The 16,946-nt window shown below is 37.7% G+C and overlaps 1 long non-coding RNA gene across 1 annotated transcript; it reads right to left on the reverse strand.

Annotated features, from left to right (window-relative positions):
- Nucleotides 1-11,066: 11,066 nt before the first annotated feature.
- Nucleotides 11,067-13,591, reverse strand: LOC137225315 (uncharacterized). Its single transcript, XR_010943774.1, has 3 exons — nt 13,470-13,591; nt 12,473-12,594; nt 11,067-11,231 (listed from the first exon to the last, which is right to left on the reverse strand). It is a non-coding gene; the product is annotated as an uncharacterized lncRNA (long non-coding RNA).
- Between the last annotated feature and the right edge of the window lie 3,355 nt (nt 13,592-16,946).

Below are 16,946 nucleotides of genomic sequence, written 5' to 3' on the forward strand. Positions count from 1 at the left end.
TGTTCTACATCTTCTTTATCTATTCATCTGTCGATAGATATTTAGGTTGCTTCCATGTCTTGGCTATTGTAAACAGTGCTGCTGTGAACACTGGGGTGCATGTATCCTTTCAAACCATGTTTTTCTCCAGATACATGCCCAGGAGTGGGATTGCTGGATCATATGGTAGCTCTATTTTAAGTTTTCTAAGGAACTTCTGTACTGTTCTCCATAGTGGTTGTACCAGTTTACATTCCCATCAACAGTTTAGGAGGGTTCTCTTTTCTCCACACCCTCTCCATCATTTATTGTTTGTAGACTTTTTGATGATGGCCATTCTGACTGGTGTGAAGTGATATCTCATTGTAGTTTTGATTTGCATTTCACTAATAATTAGTGATGTTGAGTATATTTTCATGTGTCTCTTGGCCATCTGTATGTCTTCTTTGGAGAAATGTCTATTTAGGTCTTCTTATTTTTTCATAGGGTTGTTGTTTTTTTTGATATTGAGTTACATGAGCTGTTTGTAAATTTTGGAGATTAATCCCTTGTTGGCCGCATCATTTGCAAATATTTTCCCCCATTCTGTGGGTTGTCTTTTCGTCTTGTTTATGGATTCCTTTGCTGTGCAAAAGCTTTTGAGTTTAATTAGGTCCCATTTGTATATTTTTGTTTTTATTTTCATTACTCTAGGAGGTGGATTCAAAAAGGTATTGCTGCAATTTATGTCAAAGAGTGTTTGCCTATGTTTTCCTCTAAGAGTTTTATAGTATCTGGTCTTTCATTTAGGTCATTAATCCATTTTAAGTTTATTTTTGTATATGGTTTTAAAGAATGTTCTAATTTCATTCTATTACATATAGCTGTCCAGTTTTCCCAGCACCACTTATTGAAGAGACTGTCTTTTCTTCATTGTATATTCTCGCTTCCTTTGTCATAGATTTATGGACCATAGGTGTGTGGGTTTATTTCTGGGCTTTCTATTCTGTTTTACTGATCTATAAATCTCACTTTGTACCTGTACCATACTGCTTTCACTACTGTAGCTTTATAGTATAATATATGAAGTCAGGGAGACTGATCCCTCCATCTGTGTTTTTCTTTCTCAAGATTGCTTTGGCTATACGGCATCTTTTGTGTTTCCATACAAATTTTAAGATTTTTTTGTTCTAGATCTGCAAAATCTGCCATTGGTAATTTGATAGGGGTTACATTGTATCTGTATATTACCTTGGATAATATAGTCATTTTGACAATATTAATTCTTCCAATCCAAGAACATGGTATATCTTTCCATCTGTTTGTGTCATCTTCAATTTCTTTCAGCAATGTCTTATGGTTTTCAGAGTATGGGTCTTTTGCCTCCTTAGGTAGGTTTATTCCTAGGTATTTTCTTCTTTTTGATGTGATGGTATATGGGATTGTTTCCTTAATTTCTCTTTCTGATCTTTTGTTGTTAGTGTATAGAAATGTAACAGATTTTTGTGTGTTAATTCTGTATCCTGCAAATTTATGAAATTCATTGCTGAGCTCTAGTAGTTTTCTGGTAGCATCTTTAGGGTTTTCTACGTATAGTATCATGTCATCTGCAAACAGTGACAGTTATACTTCTTCTTTTTCAATTTGGATTCCTGTTATTTCTTTTTCTTCTCTGATTGCTGTGGCTAGAATTTCTAAAACTCTGTTGAATAATAGTGGTGAGAATAGACATTTTTGTCTTGTTCCTGATCTTAGAGGAAATGCTTTCAATTTTTCACCATTGAGTATGATACTTGCTGTGGGTTTGTCATATATGGCCTTTACTATGTTGAGGTAGGTTCCCTCTTTGCCCACTTTCTGGAGAGTTTTTATCATAAATTGGTGTTGAAATTTGTCAAAAGCTTTTTCTGCATCTATTGAGATGATCATATGGTTTTTATTCTTCAATTTGTTGATGTGGTGTATCACACTGATTCATCTGTGGATACTGAAAACTCCTTGCATCCCTGGGATAAACCCCACCTGATCATGGCATATGATCCTTTAATGTGTTGTTGGATTCTGTTTGCTAGTATTTTGTTGAGGATTTTTGCATCTATGTTCATCAGTAATATTGACCTGTAATTTTCTTTTTTTTTTGATATCTTTATCTGGTTTTAGTATCAAGGTGATGTTGGTTTCATAGAAGGAGTTTGGGAGTGTTTCTTCCTCTGCAGTTCTTTGGAATAGTTTGAGAAGGATAGGTATTAAGTATTCTCTAATTGTTTGATAGGACTCTCCTGTGAAGCCATCTGGTCCTGAACTTTTGTTTGTTGCGAGTTTTTAAATCACAGTTTCAATCTCAGTGCTTGTGATTGGTCTGCATATTTCCTATTTCTTCCTGGTTCAGTTTTGGGAGATTGTACCTTTCTAAGAATTTGTCTATTTCTCTAGGTTGTCCATTTGATTGACAAATAGTTGCTTGTAGTAGTCTCTTATGATCCATTGTATTTCTCCAGTGTTCATTGTAACTTCTCCTTTTTCATTTCTAATTTTATTGATTTGAGCCCTCTCTCTTTTTTTCTTGATGAGTGTGGCTAAAGGTTTATCAATTTTGTTTATCTTTTCAAAGAACCAGCTTTTAGTTTCCTTGATCTTTTATATTGTTTTATTCAGCTCTATTTCATTTATTTCTGCTCTGACCTTTATGATTTCTTTCCTTCTGCTAACTTTGGGTTTTGTTTGTTCTCCTTTCTCTAGCTGCCTTAGGTGTAAGGTTTGGTTGTTTATTTTCTTAATTCCTGAAGTAAGATTATATTGCTATCAACTTCACTTTTAGAACTGCTTTTGCTGTGTGCCATAGGTTTTGGATCATTGTGTTTTCATTTTCTTTTATCTCTAGGTATTTTTTGATTTCCTCTTTGATTTCTTCAGTGATCCATTGCTTGTTCAACAGCATATTGTTTAGCCTTCACGTGTTTGTGTTTTTTAGTTTTTTTCTTGTAGTTGATTTCTAATCTTGTAGCTTGTGGTTGGAAAAGATGCCTGATATGATTTCAATTTTCTTAAATTTATCAAGGCTTGCTTTATAACCCAGCATGTGATCTGTCCTGGAGAATGTTCCATGTGCACTTGAAAAGAATATGTTTTCTGCTGCTTTCAGATGGAATGCTCTATAAATATCAATTAAGTCCATATGATCTAATCTGTCAGGTAAGGCCTGTGTTTCCTTATTGATTTTCTGTCTGTATAATCTGCCCATTGATATAAGTAGGGTGTTAAAGTCCCCCACTATTATTTTGTTACTGTCAGTTTCTCTTTTTACAGCTGTTAGCATTTGCCTTATATATTGAGGTGTTCCTATGCTGGGTGCATATATATTTAACAATTGTTTTATGTTGTTCTTGGATTGATCCTTTGATCATTATGTAGTGTCCTTCCTTGACTCTTGTAACATTCTTTATTTTAAAGTCTATTTTGTCTGATATGAGTGTTGCTACCCCAGCTTTCTTTTGATTTCCATTTGCATGGAATAACTTTTTCCATCCCCTCATTTTCAGTCTTTATGTGTCCCTAGATCTGGAGTGGGTCTCTTGTAGACAGCATATTATATCGGTCTTCTTTTTGTATCTATTCAGCCAGTCTGTGTCTTTGGTTGGAACAATTAATCCATTTACATTTAAGGTAATTACTGACATATATGTTCTTGTTGACATTTAAAAATCTTTTTTTTTATTTGTTTCTGTAGGTCTCTTTTCTTCCCTTCCTCTTTTGTTCTTTTATGATTTGATGGCTATCTTTAGTGTTGTGTTTGGATTTCTTTTTCTTTTTTTTGTGTATATCTATTGTAGATTTTTGGTTTGTGGTTCCCAAGTGGTTTTGATATAGCAGTCTATATATACAAGATTGTTTTAAGTTGCTGGTCTCTTAACTTCAAATGAATTTCCAATATCCTTCATTTTTACTCTCCTCTTTTCATCAGTGCTGGTTATGATATCGTATTTGTGTGTGAATGATTTCATACCTTCACTGTATGTTTGCTCTTACCAGTGAGCTTTCCCATTCATAATTTTCTTGTTTCTAGTGGGGACACTTTCTTTTCTGCCTAGAGAAGTTCCTTTAGCCTTTGTTGTAAAGCTGGTTTGGTGGTGCTGAATTCTCTTAGCTTTTGCTTGTCTGTAAAACTTTTGATGTCTCCATCAAATCTGAATGAGAGCCTTGCTGGGTAGTATATTCTTGGTTGTAGGTTTTTCCCTTTCATCACTTTAAATATATTGTGCCACTCCCTTCTGACCTGCAGAGTTTCTGCTGAAAAATCAGCTGATAACCATATAGGGATTCCCTTGTATGTTATTTATTTTTTTCCCTTGTTGTCTTTAATATTTTCTCTTTGTCTTTAATGTTTGTCAGTTTGATTAATATGTGTCTTGGTGTGTTCCTCCTTGGGTTTATCTTACATGGGGCTCTCTTTGCTTCCTGGACTTGGGTGAATGTTTCCTTTTCCATTTTAGGGAAGTTTTCAGCTATTATCTCTTCAAATTTTTTCTCAGGTCCTTTCTCTCTCTCTTCTCCTTCTGGCACCCCTATAATGCAGATATGGGTGCATTTTATGTTGTCCCAGAGGTCCTTTAAACTTTCCTCATTTCTTTTCATCCTTTTTTCTTTATTCTGTTCCATGGCAGTGATTTCCACCATTCTGTCTTTCAGCTCACTTGTCTGTTCTTCTGACTCATTGATTTTGCTATTGATTCCTTCTAGTGTATTTTTCATTTCAGTTATTGTATTGTTCATCTCTGTTTGTTTTTTATATATTCTATCTCTTTGTTTAACATTTCTTGTATCTTCTCGATCTGTGCCTCCATTCTTTTTTCTGAGATCTTGGGTCATTTTTACTATAATCGCTCTGCATTCTTTTTCCAGATGATTGCTTAGCTCCACTTCACTTAGTTGTGCTTCTGGGGTTTTAACTTGTTCCTTTGTCTAGAACATATTCCTCTGCCATATTATCTTATCTAACTTTCTGTGTTTTCAGTCCCATAGGCTGCAGGATTGTAGTTCCTCTTGCTCTGGTGTCTGCTCCCCTGGTGGTTGACACTGGTCTAATAGGGTTGTGCAGGCTTCCTGGTGGGAGGGACTGGTTCCTGCCCACTGGTGGGTGAACCTGGGTCTTTTCCCTGTAGTGGGCAGTGTCATGTCAAGGAGTGTATTTAGAGGTGGTTGTGGGCTCAGGACAACTTTAAGCAGCCTGTCTGTTGATGAGTGGGGCTCTATTTCTACCCTGTTGGTTGTTTGGCCTGAGGCATCCCAACACTGGAGCCTAAGGGCTGTTGGATGGGGTCAGGTCTTGGCATCAAAATGGCAGCCTCCAGGACAGCTCACGACAATGAGTACTCCCTAGTACCTCTGCCACCACTGTCCTTTTCTGCTCAGTGAGCCACAGCCACCCTCCTGCACCACCTCCTTAGGAGACTCTCCAAGTCCAGAAGGTTGGTCTGGACCAGGCTCCTATGAAGTCACTGCTTTTTTCCCCTGGGTCTCAGTGTGCATAAGACCTTGTGTGTGCCCTCCAAGAGTGGTGTTTCTGTTTCCCCCAGTCCTATGGAATTCTTGTGATCAAGCCCCACTGGCATTCAAAGACAAATGCTCTGGGGACTCCTCTTCCCGATTCCAGACTCCTGGGGAGCCTGACATGGGGCTTAGAACTCTCACTCCTGTGGGATAACCTCTGCGGTATAATTATTTTCCAGTTTGTGGATTGCCTACCCAGCCCGTATGAGATTTAATTGTATTGTTAATGCGCCCCTCCTACTGTCTCACTGTGGCTTCCTTGTCTTTCGAAGTAGAATAACTTTTTTGGTAGGTTCCAGTCTTTTTCGCTGATGGTTGTTCATCAGTTTGTTGTGATTTTGGTGTTTTTGTGAGAGGAGGTGCACTCAGGTCCTTCTACTCCATCATCTTGTCCTCAGACCCCAGCCTCAATTAATGTGTGTTGACCACTTAATTTTCTTGCATCCAAATTCCATGTAATTACCTACAGTCTTTCACCATTTCATCAGGAAGAACAATTATCACCATAATCTAAAAACACTTACTATCTCCTCACAATGCCATCTCTCATGTGGGATAAAAAGCTAGTTAAATGGATACAGTTCCTGTGTTCTAAAAACATCCTCAACCTCCTTGGTCTGGCTGTACTGTATGTTTGAGTCTCTATCACATTGTCTTTTATCAGCAACTTGACCAAATCTTCTTTCCTTTATTTTTGAAAAGCAAATGCTTGTTTCTCCTCAATTTCTTTCTCCTGGTAAATGTCCTAATGCATAGTTGGTCCGTTTTCTTCTTGTAATAGTTTTATTCTAGGTAGATTATGCACATGGTGCCTGATGCTCTCCTCATTACACAGTGGTAGCTGCTCAATGTAACCAGAACAGTTCACTCCAAGGTGGAGAGGGAAATTGTTTCTCCTCCTTAGTAAACCACTCTGTTCTGGAAAGAGCAACAACTTTTATTTATTTGTAGATCCAGGGACTGTTTGCTCTCAGATCTCTCCCTAAACTTTCCAGTGTTTCCCTCAGTATCACAGGAGGATTGACTCCCAGCAATGGCAGGAGATTGAGGGATGACACCAGGAGTCAGGGAGAAGCTGGGATATTTCTCCTTTTCTACTTTGAACAACATCTGTGGCAGCAGTTATATCTCCAGGGATGACTATGGCTTCTCTGTAGCCTCTATTCCTGCTATATTCCCAGCTAATGCTAGGTACCCTGGCCTCAGGCTCTCTTAATATGTGTCCTCACTTATAGGTGGAAGCAGCTTCCTGATGTTACTAATCTCTGGTTCACTTCACCATCCCCTTAGCTTTTCCATCACTGTGAAACTAATATCCTGCATTGAATTTGCTACTTTGAGTATTCAGAGTGATTTCCATTTACCTGGTTGAAATGTGGCAGACACACTTTTGCCTATAAGGAATGGTCCTAGGAAAAAAATCCTCAAGAAATTATGTGGCATAGAGTTGCTCATATGTTAGAGCATGAATGTAGGAATGACCCCCTTGCAGGCAAAAAGGAGAATTTTAGTAATCCATGGTATGCAGTGTCAACAAATCCATTTGAAGTATCAGGGCTCTAAGAACTAAGTAATCTGCTGAACTCGTCCACTGTGGCAGCAATAATTGTTATAAATATTGTAAGGGATAGAAGAGTATATGAAATGGCATCGAAAGCCTGTAAAAAAAAAGGTTAACTCAAAGTTTTGAACTTTTAGCTCAAAACTGGTAGAAAACCAGAGAACTTCATAACAGCATTTAATGGATTTTTTAATTCAATTGTAGACACAGCTGAAGATCAGAATCAAAGTCTTATGGTACAGTCTGGAGAATTTTAAAGCAAGTTGGACAGACAACTTTACCAATTTTCTTAATGAGGAAGGAATGATTCCCTTAGACGTGGGCAGAAATATTTGAGTGTTCTCAGAGGAAGCTGGAAAACCTGGGCCCCCATAATTAAATAAATCCCATAATTGAGTCCCAAAATTCACTTTCCAGTTCAAACAACTCCCTTCCTCTTTTGGAGGAAACTAACCGTCTTTCATAAAATACCCACATCATACTTCAAAAATGAGAGTCAAGTTCCAATAAGACCCAGGGGAGAATCACTAATTATCTTGGGAGAAGACAGCTTACACATCACAGAGATTGAAAGAACTTGCTCATATTTACCATTTGGAAGCTGAGAAGCATATACATGAATGGATCCTGAGCATGTTAGACTAAGGAGGTGGAATAGAAAGTTAGATAGGCTATATCTATTGGATACAGGATTTAATGGAGTAACTCAGTTGGCCTTCTTGAGGAGGGGCTTGTAACCATTATGTGTACAGACTGTAAATCATCCTCTAAACATCCCCTGATATGGTATATAGTCATTTTGCCAGTGACTCTGCACTGGAGAAAGGGAAAAATCCCAGACACTGACTCTGAGTTGACCTTAATCCCTGTGGACCTGAGATGCGACTATGGTTCACTGAAGCTTATGGAAGGTGGCTGGTAAAAAGACTTTGGCCAAACCTCTATCTCAAAGTGGGCCTATTGAATCCATCCTTTGGTTATATTACCAGTTCCTGACTACATAGTTGGGTAAAGTAGATGAAGAAAATAACATAATTGGTCCAGTCCAAAATGGCAAATTAGGAAGATCTTGAACTAACCTCTCCTACAGACACACTGAACCTATACCTGCATATAGAGCAATTCATCCTGAAGAAGAACTGAGGGTTGGTTGAACAGCTTTTGCACATTAAATGATAGAGGGACCACATAAAGAGGGGCAGATGAGTCACAGACACAATATCTATGGAAATCCCACCCCTGATGTGGCAACGTGCAGTAGGAAGGGCTATCACTGAGGAACCCATGTGCAGACTTGCCCAACCTGGGGCACAGCAAATAAAATAAAATAACATAAATAAACAAAAAACAGTGGTTTAAAGGGCACCTAGTCTATGCATCAAGGATATTCATTTACCAACCTTAGAGCATCTGCTAAATGGGTGGGGAAATGATGAGACTATCTCTGAGGTAGGAGGTACCCAAAAGCACCACGACTTTTGACATTCCCCTTCCACCTTGATAGCTCAGGTGGGAATACAATCCAGCTGTTCTAACTGACCAGCTAAGGCAGTGCCAGTGTGCCCCCAGAATCCTGAACCTCACAAGACTACAGCCATCCCCCCAAGTGAGCACCAGTTTGGAATATCCTGGGCTCCCTGCCCATGCCCACTCCAACTCCAGTTCTCCTACTGGGGCAGCCCCATCACAGTGTGCCCCAGGACTCCATGGTCCACATGTGCCTGCTTCAGCTCTAGTTGGCCTGCCATAACTGCCTGGTACACACAGTGTGCACAAGGGACACTCTGACACAAGCCATGCCTTCAAGATTGAGAGAGGTATCTGTTTTGTCCACATGAAAACAAACACAGAAAGTCAAACAAAATGATGAGGCAGAGGAGTATATTCCAAATGAAAGAACAAAATAAAACCCCAGGAAAAATACCTAATGTGATGGAGATAAAAAAATAATTTACCAGATATAGAGTTCACAATGGTTAAAATAGATGCTCACTGAATTTAGGAGAGGAATGAGGAAACACAGTGAGAACTTCAACAAAGAGAAAACATAAGAAAGAACTAGTCAGAATATAAACACTGAAAGAAAAAATACAGTAGAGGGACTCAATAGCAGATTAGGTGGTACAGAAGAATGGATCAGTGATCTGGCAGACAGAATAGTGGGAATTACCCAATCAAAATAGAAAACAAATTTCTTTTAAAATAAGGATTTTTTAAAGGACCTATGGGACAAATTTGCATTATATGGATCCCAGAAGGACAAGAGAGAGAAAGAAAGGGGTAGAAAAATTATTTGAAGAAATAATGGCTGAAAAACTTCCTAACCTGGAGAAGAAAGCAAATATCCAGGTCTAGGGAGCACAGAGACCCCCCAAACACAATGAACCTAAAGAGATCCACACCAAGACAAATTATAATTAAAATGTCAAAATTAAACATAAAGAGATAATTTAAAGACAGCTAGAGAAAAACAATTAGTCACATGCAAGGGAATCCACATAAGCCTATCAGCTGATATTTCAGCAAAATATTTGCAGGCCAGAGGGAGTGGCATGCTATAATTAAAGTCCTAAATGAAAAAAAAAAAAATAACAACCAGTAATACTGTACCTAGCAAGGTTATTATTCAGAACTGAAGGAAAATAGTTTCCCAGACAGGCAAAAACTAAAGGAGTTCATCACACTGAACTGGCTTTACAAGAAATGTTAAAAGGTCTACATGAAGTAGAAAAGAAAAGGAAATTAAAGTATATAAATTCACTGAAAGTCAAACTTTAAAAACAAATGTATAAACAAACAAAATGTTAAAACACTCTTTTCAATCTGAATCACCTCATCAGGTTGTCTTAGTACAAATTATGTAGATAATTCAATATATTTTACTTAATATAATGGTGGTTTGGAGTCTCTGGTTATGTGGGAATGTCACTGATTATTCTTATTGAAGGCTAAGCATGGTGCATCATCATTTTAAACAGAATAGGAAAGTGAGGCTGAGATTACAATCATCAAATCTCAGAGGCTTCATGCAAGAAACTTCTATTTCACACTCACTGTAGAGGTTGACAAGGGACCTCTACTCCACCTAGCTACTCTAGAACCCAGAATAAGGAAGGCTTTCTTTACATCTTGAAGCTGCAATGTCTGGAACACTTAGTCTTTTCAGCTTTTACTTTTTTTTAAAATGGATTCATTTTGGAAATTAAACATGTTCCTTCTGTTTATATCTAATTGGCTCAAACTATTCACATGGTCCTATCAAGCTGCGAGAACACAGAGAAATGTGGGGAAGAAATGTTTGGTGAACATTTTCTCTACCACAGCTATGAACAGTAACAAATATTTATTGATTACTTTTACTTATGTTAATCACTGAGCAAAAAGCTGAACACATATTAAGATATTAATTCTCATTTGGCCCTAGGAAGCCTATAAGCCAACCATGGAAATATTTCTTCAATAATAGTCATCCAGTTGAAATGATACAACTTCTCCAAAGGATTCCACAAATGAAGTATCCTTTCACATTTGGAAGAAAGAAAATATACAGTAAAAATTAATGAAAATACTATAGAGTATTTTTCCTATGGATAGGAACATAGTTACTTATTATTATATGTAATTTTTAAAATAAATTACAATTTTAAAATGATGAACCTGTGATTCAGAGAGCTTATATGCCTTACTAAACACATACAGCCAATAAATACTGAGACAAGGCACAATTCATCTCTGAGTCTAGAGCCCAGACTACCTGCCTTTATGGTAGAACTTAGCAGTTTTTCCTCTGCAAAAGAATATTCCAACCACCACAATCCAAGGCAATAATCATATGTTCACAGTGATAGTTCTCTGTTGATCTCCATGTCACTTTTATGCTTTCTGTCAAAGCATTGAGATGTATCTTCCTTTGAGCAGTCAATTTTTATGATACTTTATTAGATGGGTAAGTTGATGGTGTACTATTAGTCATCGTTCACCAGAGAAACAGAAACAATAAGATATGTATGTGTGTGTATTTTAATTAGTTCATTCATTCATTGTGCAAGTCCAAAATCAGCAGAGTAGCCTGGCAGGTAGGAGACCCCAGGGAAGAGCTAATGTTGTGGACGGCAGGCAGAATTTTCTCTTCTTTGGGGGATGTCATACTTTTTTCTTGTAATACCTATTTTTATTTTAGAAAGGAGAGGAAAATTAGGCTGTGATTACAATCATCCAACCTCAGTTGCTTAATGCAAGAAACATTTATTTCAACTGATTGCATGAGACCTACCCATATTAGGCTAATCTGCTTTACTCACGGTCTACTGATTTGAATGTTAAACTTACCTAAAAACTACCTTCACAGCAATGTCTAGACTAGTGTTTGACCAAATATCTGAGTATCATGGCCTATTCAAATTGACACATAAAATCATCATCACAGATCAGAAAGCTACTGATAAAATACTTAGAAAATTATTTAAAGGAAATAATATTTTAAATTATTTTTTCTCACATATTAATGTAATCTGTACTTTTAACATAATGTTTTTAGAATAAATACATAACACTCAAATGTCTTTCCAGACTCATTTTACATTTAAATATGTTTTTAAAATATGCATAATTAAACCCAAGTCTACAGAATTTTTATTGACAATGTTGTCTTAACCCCTCCTCTTCCCAGAGAGAAGCTGTTCTCCAAGTGAAAACACTCAGTGCAACCCAGCAAGTATTCACAGAGCACCTGTTGAAAGCCAAGGAAAAGCCTTATTTTCTTCTGTATCTTCTGTGCCATTCATTTTCCCTCATATACAGACTTAGAGTTTCACATGCCTAGACCTTGATTTCCCAAAATGATTTCCCCAAAGAATGACATGCTTCTTGACATAAGGAACCATGTCTTTTCTTTGTAGGCTCTACAACACTGTTCACAAAGCCAGTACCCTAAAATATGGCTTTAATATGTTAAAAATGAAATTCCTTCTATTTCAGAGATTTTTATTTGAAGATTAATGAAATAATTACAAAAAATTGACTTATTTTTATTTTTTTATTGAAGTATAGTTGATTTACAATGTTGTGCCACTCTGCTGTACAGCAAAGTGACTCAGTTATACACATATGTGCATTCTTTTTTAATACTCTTTTCCATTATGGTTTGTCATAGGATATTGAAAGTAGTTCTCTGTGCTATACATCAGGAACTTGTTGTTTATCCATTTTAATGTAATAGTTTGCATCTACCAACCCTAAACTCCCAGTCCATCCCTCTCCCTCCCCAGCTCCCCCTTGGCAACCACAAGTCTGTTCTCTATGTCTATGAGTCAGTTTCTGTTTTGTAGATAAGTTCATTTGTGCCATATTTTAGATTCTACATATAAGTGATATCATATGGTATTTGTCTTACTCTTTCTGACTTACTTCACTTGGTATGATAATCTCTAGTCGCATCCATGTTGCTGCAAATGGCATTATTTCATTCTTTTGTATGGCCCAGTAGTATTCCATTGTATATATGTATCACATCTCCTTTATCTGTTCATCTGAAAAATTGACTTATTTTAAAAGAATGACTTATGTGTGACTTATGTGTCAAAGGGACATCTCAGGAGAAATTTGGTGGAAGGAGTACAGAACTTGGCATCAGGAGAGGTGGCATCTCCTTCTGGCTCAGTGGTAAGCAAAATGAGTGGCTTAGGGCATGTCAACTCTCCCTGCCCCTGAGTTCTCCACTTAGCAAAGGAGAGGCTTGGACCAGAGAACTTTAAGGTCATAGAGATTCTAAGAGTCTATAATTCTTTGAAATATTCTAGGACTTTATTTACATTTTTATTTCTCCTAAATTATCTCAGTGATGTTTTTCACACCAAGATAATCTCCTTCAAAAAATTTTAAAAAAATTTAAAATAATACCTTTAAATAGTTTTGCAATTTTTAGAAAAAAATCTTGTAGAAAGAAGAATTCTATAATTAATAAAGGAAATCCAGATGGCATATAATAAACAGAAACATTCTGGTGTTGTATCATCCTGTTGTAGTTGAAAGATATTTTGAAAAATAAAAGCAATTCTAATAGTTTTGAAAGGACTGACTTCCTTCAGCATTCTGGCTGACATTTCTGATTATTTTCTATGTTGTTATGATTGACAGTTTGAATAAATCTACACGAAATATTAGCAATCTAAATCCAAATAGTGTCAAAACCTCCACACTCAGAATGAGTGTCAAACTCCCAACATAATCTACAATTAGAAGACTCCTGCAAATCACAATCCTGTCTTTTTTTTTTTTTTGATGTGAAATCTACAAGCATAGTAATTACCTCTTGGTAGGATACTTTTTTCTTTTTTTTCCTGAGGGGTCAAATTTAAACCATCTGCAGACAGATGGAAGGGAAAGTGGAAATTAGGGCTGTTACCAAAATCTTCTGCAGCTGTCAGGATATGTCTGCGGCAATCCCAATGGTCCTAATAGGCAATGCTACATCCTGGGAGAAAGAAGCAGGGCCTCAGGGGAGAGGGACGTTCTTCTCCTGGCTGACTGTTTTGGCAAATATGAGTAAGTGATGATTGGACTCATCTTTGCAGAATACTGTTTCTATGGGCCTGGCCTGTAGATTTTACTCAAAGTCTTTGGTGTACTTTCTGGTCATCCAGCCACAGTGTGATTTCCAGTCATCCAAGGGAGAACCAACTCAGGCCCCAGGCACTTATTTCTCACAACTCCCACACCCACATTCTTCCTGTTATGATCCTCATCTGATCTCTCCTGTTTGTTTTAACTTTTGAAGAGAAAAAGAAAAAGAATGAGTATACCACAGAGCTTGGCTATTTCATGAGATAGAACAAAGCTAGCCTGTGCAGCAGGAGCAGGGGTCTTCTGGAGACACTGACACCCATTTCACATAGGGTACACCAGCCAGGCTCTTCTCAGTTTCTGGATTCTTCAGGTGACAATCATTCTAGCTTGTTGCATGTTTGTTTTTCACTTTCTATTTATTTGTTTCATGTAAGCATAATAAACATGCTCTTGCTTGGTGTCTCATACAGCTTGCCAAAGTCAAATGGATTCTCGGAACATTAGGTCCCCATTAAAAAGGAAAGGGAAAGAAGAAAAACATACAAAAGGAATACTAGTTTACAGCAAGAATATTTGCCTAATAGCCATCATCCGTACCGTGTTTTTTGTTGATGTTTGGGTTCTTTTCCTCTTCTCTTATGAACTCTGTAGTTTTTACTAGATGGAAAAGTGATTCCATATTAAAATTTCTCACAGTGACCAAATCATCCTACTCTTATTTCTCAGACGTGTCATGTGCCTTCCAGATTCCGCAATGTGTGCTCATTACGTATATCCTTTTGAGGATGCTCTGATACACTCACTTTTCTTGTCTCAATCTTACTCATTTTTTAAGACTCTTCAAACCCATTCTTTATTCTGCATGTAGCATTTATTACCTGTTGCAATTATAAGCCACACAGTAAATTTTACCTGGGTTCATAATCTTTTGGCACTTGTACAGTTTCCCCATATAGACTCTTAACCTCTCCGTGACCAAGATCCGTGTTACACTTTTCAGTGTTAACAATATCTTTGAAGCACCTTACTCAATATGAGCTTACGAAAGGATGATGATGATGATGGTAATAAATTGAGGTCTCATTTGGAATGGTACGTTTGGGATGGAAAAATAGTTTAAAAAAAACTTGTGGAGATAATTGCATCATGTAATACTTTCAAGATGTCAGGGTAAAAATATGTTCAAAGATAAAGTCTTGTGGGCTTAAGTTTCACCATTTATCATGACTCAATAGTATTCAAGTTTGCCTTTTATTCAAGGGCAGAACACTTTTCCAGAAAGAGGGTGGAATGCAATGCTATTCTCAGAGCGAGAATGAGAGAGTAATATAACCCTTACAACTTTGAAACTCAAGACAAGGGTCATTACTGGAAATGTAGTCAGAAAGAAGATTGGAACCCAAAGATGAAAGAAAGAGGTTGGAGGAAGAACACATGTGGTTGGCCTCAAATATACTGATAGTCCAGATCAACTTCTGTACTAAAGAAGCTATAGCAGAGGGGCTAAGTATGGTCGGACTTTCTCCATGGGGTCATTTGAGTTGAGAATGAGTTTGCAATGTTGTTGGATGTCCAAGACTATCGTGGAAGTACTTCAAGTGTCAGTCAGCCTCATGACTACTAAAACTTTGAAAAAGTAATTATTAATGTGAGAGTTGTTCATATCAATATATTGACACACTGATGTGTTAGCCTTTCATGTATTCCTGGAAGGAAGGGAAACAGGGAATGGCAGATAATCAAATTTGCATTCTTTTAGTGCCTATTGTCTTGGCACTCTTTTGAGGGCTTTGTGTATATTGACTCTCTTAATTCTTACGGTAACCTTAAGAGGTGTGTGCTGTTATTTCCCTGGTTGTTCAGAAGGAAAAACAGAGGCATAGAGAGTTTAAGCAACAGGTTCAAGCTCATACATGGCTGGTGAGTGGAAGAAATGGGATTCAAACCCAGAGAGTCTGGATCCAAGGGGAAGGTCCATAACCACCGCACTAAACTACCTCACATGTCATTGGATATTTCAAGTAGCTTTGTGCCAAGAATTGGACAAGGATGGGACAGATTCTAAGTTTACAGTTGGTAATCCGAATAGAACATTTGGAATTTGAGAGCAGTTGATGAAGGCAGGCAACTAGTACATTGGTTATTCAATGGTTTCTTTCTGGTCCTGAATGAGGGTACTTCTGCATGAACACATTTTAATACATCCTTAGAGTCCTTGCTTGATAATATGTCAGGTCCTTGGCTATCAGCAAGCTGGGTGCTGGCAGTTGTGCTTGCCCAAGAACAAGCCAGGAAGCCATAGTTTTCTCCACATCCCTGGCTTTAGCACAACTGTGATTCTGGTGCTGATAGGAGGTTCTGTCCTATAGTGTGGTTCCTTCTTCAAGTCGGAGTTGCTATGTGTTGTCAGTAAAGATGCCCTGGAGTTTGTCTGCAGTTAGTGCCACTTGGTTGACTCACAGAGTAGAATAGAGCACTGAGTGAAGGTTGAGTCACACCCCCAGTCTAACAAATTTCATACCCACAGTGTTTGTAGAAACACCACATTTCTTATGCCTATCGGATGGTGAAAATACCCACTATGTTCATGCATCACATCTTGGTATTTTGTTGAATGTTTAATACAGAACCTGAACTATTACATAACTCAAGCCAATTTATTTGGATTAAAATTTATCTCCTTAAATATTTTTCAACACTTGAAAATATTAAAAACCTAAATATTGACCACTGCAACTCCCATTACTCTCATGTTCTAAATTTATTTTCTCATTCGGCAGTTAGATTAAGAGAATCTCTATTGCTTAACGTATGGTCAGGCCACTCATTAAGTGAAGGTTGTTCTCTTGCTCTCTGTACATCCCCTGCCCAACCACTGCCTGCCTCACCTTTATCCCACTCACGTGACTGAGCTTCCTACATCCTTGCCCCAGGCCCCAGCTAGTGATTGGTCTTATCAGAAGCAGTGAGGGACGTGCCCCTCTGAGGGCTTTCTGCTGGTTTCCTGGTAACTAATGAGCCCGCCTGCCGTGCACTGTACATGGTAGGGTGTAGCTCCAGGACCTTGCTACTGATGTGTAAGCTCCCCCATCCATTAAAGGAATGATGTCTCTGTTGCTGACTCCAGGCTCTTTCTTCAGTCTTGAAGCTGGGCAAGCACAGGCCTTGCAGGCTGGCGGAGTGAAGCCCAACACTTAATTTGTTGCCTTGTGTTTCTTTCTCATTCTACCATTCTTGTATAGGAGGTCAATTTAACTTTCGTCTGAAGTGTAATTATTTTCTTTCAAATATTTCAGAGTTTGGTCCATTGACTACT

Source organism: Pseudorca crassidens, chromosome 5, assembly GCF_039906515.1.
Source record: "Pseudorca crassidens isolate mPseCra1 chromosome 5, mPseCra1.hap1, whole genome shotgun sequence".
Taxonomy (NCBI): domain Eukaryota; kingdom Metazoa; phylum Chordata; class Mammalia; order Artiodactyla; family Delphinidae; genus Pseudorca; species Pseudorca crassidens.